Raw genomic sequence first — 3,895 nt, 5'->3', positions numbered from 1 at the left:
GAGGCTTTCAATCGTTCACGGATTTGAACGATTTTCTCTGTCGTTTCCCGAATGATCTCCAGACCGGTGAGAGTACTGTCGGAAGCTTTCCCCCTGGCTAATTGGGTATCACCCACCTCAGCCCAGCACAGAGGGGATCTGCACTTTCGGCCGTAGAGAGCTTCAAATGGAGTAGCCTTGACGCTCGTGTGATAACTGTTATTATAGGAAAACTCGACAAGGGGTAAAGTCAATCACGCAGGCTCGCAACATATCTTCCAGAGTTTGGATGGTCCTCTCACTCTGTCCGTCGGTCTGAGGATGGTAGGCTGTGCTCATAAGACAACGACGGTGGGTCGAGCTACTCAGTGATTACGAATGCTACTACGTTGGCTTTACCCGGATGATAACGAATATCGCATTCGTAATCACTGAGTAGCTCGACCCACCGTCGTTGTCTCATGTTGAGCTCCTTTTGATCGAAAATGTGTTGTAAACTCTTGTGGTCGGTAAAGATAGTGCTCTTCGTTCCATACAAGTAATGTCTCCAGATCTTTAGAGCAAACACCACTGCTCCTAGTTCAACATCGTGGGTCGTGTAGTTAACCTCGTGTGTCTTCAACTGTCTCGGGGCGTAGGCGATGACCTTACATCGCTGCATCAGGACACATCCGAGCCCTTGATTCGATGCATCGCAATAGACTACGAAGTCTTCTATTCCTTCGGGAAGGGATAGTATTGGTGCGGTGCACAAGGCTCGTTTGAGCGTTTGGAACGCTCTTTCTTGTTTCTCTTTCCAGTCAAAGGCCACGCCTTTCTGGGTTAGGGTTGTAAGAGGTTTCACTATTTGAGAGAAGTTCTGAATGAATCTGCGGTAGTAGCCAGCGAGACCTAGAAATTGACGAATTTCTATAGGCGTCTTAGGTGCTAACCAGTTCTCAATGGCTTTAATTTTGGATGGGTCCACGTGGATTCCCTCTTCGCTTACCACGTGTCCTAAGAATTCAACTCTCCGAATCCAAAATTCACATTTCGAGAACTTCGCATAAAGCTTCTCTTTTCGTAATGTCTCTAGTACTTGCCGCAGGTGATCGCCATGCTCTTTCTTACTTCGGGAGTAGATCAGGATGTCGTCAATGAAAACGATGATGAACTGATCCAAATAAGGTCAGCATACTCTATTCATCAGATCCATGAAGACTGCGGGCGCATTGGTCAATCCGAATGGCATCACCACAAACTCGTAATGTTCGTAACGAGTTCGGAAGGCTATCTTCAGCACATCCTCCTCTAGCACTCGTAACTGGTGATATCCGGATCTCAGATCAATCTTAGAAAAATAGTTCGCCCCTTGCAGTTGGTCGAATAGATCATCTATGCGAGGCAGAGGGTAACGATTCTTGACCGTCAGTTTGTTGAGTTCTCTGTAGTCAATACACATACGGAATGATCCGTCTTTCTTCTTAACAAACAATACCGGTGCTCCCCAAGGTGAGAAGCTTGGTCTTATGAAGCCCTTGCTGAGCAGTTCGTTAAGTTGACCAGAGAGTTCCTGCATCTCAGCCGGTGCTAAGCGGTAGGGCGACTTGGCTACTGGGGTAGCTCTTGGGACTAAGTCGATTCTGAACTCGACCTGTTGTTGCGGAGGTAACCCGGGTAGTTCTTCTGGGAAAATGTCAGGGAAGTCGCTCACTACATGGATTTTCTTTAGTTCTTTCGTTTCGAGGCTCGTGTCGACGACGTAAGCAAGGAATGCATGGTATTCCTTACGCAGATACTTCTGTGCTTGAATACTTGATATGATGCGAAGACTTGCACTGGGTTTGTCGTCGTAGACTATAAGAGTTTTGTTAGACGGAAGGTTTATATGGACTGCTTTCTCGTAGCACATGATGTCGGCACAATGAAGACTTAACCAATCCATGCCAATGATAACGTCAAAACTTTTTATTGAGACTGGCATGAGGTCGATTGGGAATGAATGGTTATCTAGAGTTAGGGTACAACCTAAGTATATGCTACTCGTACTTTCAGTTTTTCCATTAGCCATTTCTACTGTTAATAGTTCTTTGAGTGCGTGCGGTGGTTGATTAAGCATGCGAGCAAATTTATGGTTTACGAAGCTTCGCTCCGCTCTACTATCGAATAGAATGCATGCATAAGAGTTATTGAGGAGGAACGTACCAGTCACCACTGTCGGGTCAACAACTGCTTCCCCGTGGCCTATAGCTAGTACCCTCCCTACTCCTCCAGCATTTTTCTCCTTGGGGCAGTCCCTCTTATAGTGGCCTGCTTCGCCACATCCATAGCAGGTCGGGCTCGCGCCAGAGCCGGGGACTTGGGCGATCGGTCTCGCCGGAGATTTACAGAAACGGACTATGTGTCCTCTCTTGTAGCAGTTAGAGCACTGCATTTCATGGCAGGGGCCATTGTGGTGGTAGTTGCATTTGTTGCACTTGGGTAAACCTCCAGCATACTGTCCTATCGGAGCAGTAGTAGCAGCAGCAACAGGGGTTATTGCAGCATGCACCGCCACAATTTGCTGCTTTTTGGAAGCTCGTTTCGTCTTCTTCCTTTCCTCCTAGAGTTTCCGCTTTGTGTCAGCGGGTTTGGAGGGTTCTGAGATGGCTAGCGTTGTTGTTGTTGTAGGGGTTTTGTCCCCATGGTCAATGAGTCGTTGTGCCAATCGTTTGGCACTATCGAAGGTAGCGAGGTTTGACGATAGGATGTTCCCCTGATACGGAGGCACTAGCCCCCATATGTACCTTTCGATCTTTTTTCCCTTCAGTGGGAAACATATTAGGGCAGAGGGCCACCAGTTCGCTGAATCTGGCGGTATAAGCAACAATATTTGTGCCCTTCATGGTCAGGCTCCAAAGCTCCTGCTCTAGTTTCTGGATCTCGCCCCTCGGGTAGTATTCCTCAATCATGAGGTCTTTCATCGTTTCCCAGCCTATGTCGTTGGCTACGACGAGAGTTAGAGATTTAACGTGGCCATTCCACCATGTCAGGGCCTTTCCTTCAAAGGTGCATGCGGCATATTTCACTTTGCTCGCAGCAGGGCATGAACAAATTTCGAAGACCGCTTCAGTCTTCTCGAACCATTGCGAGAGGGCAATGACTCCGCCGGTCCCATGAAAGGACTTCGGCTAGGAGTTGGTGAAATCCTTGTAAGAGCACTCTCTCGAGCGCACAGGGGTTTCAACCGGAATGGAGTTAACAGGGGTTCCACCTCTGCTGGCATCAGTAGAGTGATACTGTGCCATGGCAGTTGCCACTGCTGCAGCTACGGCAGCATTTAGGGCTGCTGTATCGATGACCGGAGGTGGAGGAGGTGGTGGTGCAGGATTATTCCTGGGAGATTTGCGAGGAGGCATCTTTCAGCTATAAGTTTATAAAGATAAGAAAAATGGTAAGAATCAATTTGTAAGCAACGTGAGAGTGACACATGGACTAACTAACCATAGCCCAACAGTTGAATGAGTGTTTGAAATCACAGTAAGAAATATTAGTAGGAAAGCACAAGTGTATAGATTTTTCCCACAGATTACATAGATTTCAATAATACTGGTATTCCTAATGTAATAAGTGATGGGTTTTAGCCATAAGAACTTTCCTATGTGCGCATGCAAAACCCTAATGCTTGGATCTAGGCTTTCTAATTAAACATGCTTTGAATCCAAGACTTCTAATGGCTAATTAGGTTAAATAACAACATTGAAACAGATCTAGAATCATACCTTTGAGTTCCTTGTTGATCTTGTTGTCTTGGAGCTTCTAGAGTCACAAATGTTACTCCTCTAATGGCTTACAAACACCAATAGCAAGCAAGATGATTTAAGAGAGAGGAGAGGGGAGGAATTCGGCCAGAGTATCTCTACTTTAGATGGTGTGTCGAATTTCCTCACCCCTAGGG

This window comes from Lactuca saligna, chromosome 5 (genome assembly GCF_052625555.1).
Source record: "Lactuca saligna cultivar CGN05327 chromosome 5, ASM5262555v1, whole genome shotgun sequence".
In the NCBI taxonomy this organism is placed as follows: Eukaryota; Viridiplantae; Streptophyta; class Magnoliopsida; order Asterales; family Asteraceae; genus Lactuca; species Lactuca saligna.
This window is presented reverse-complemented; position numbering follows the sequence as displayed.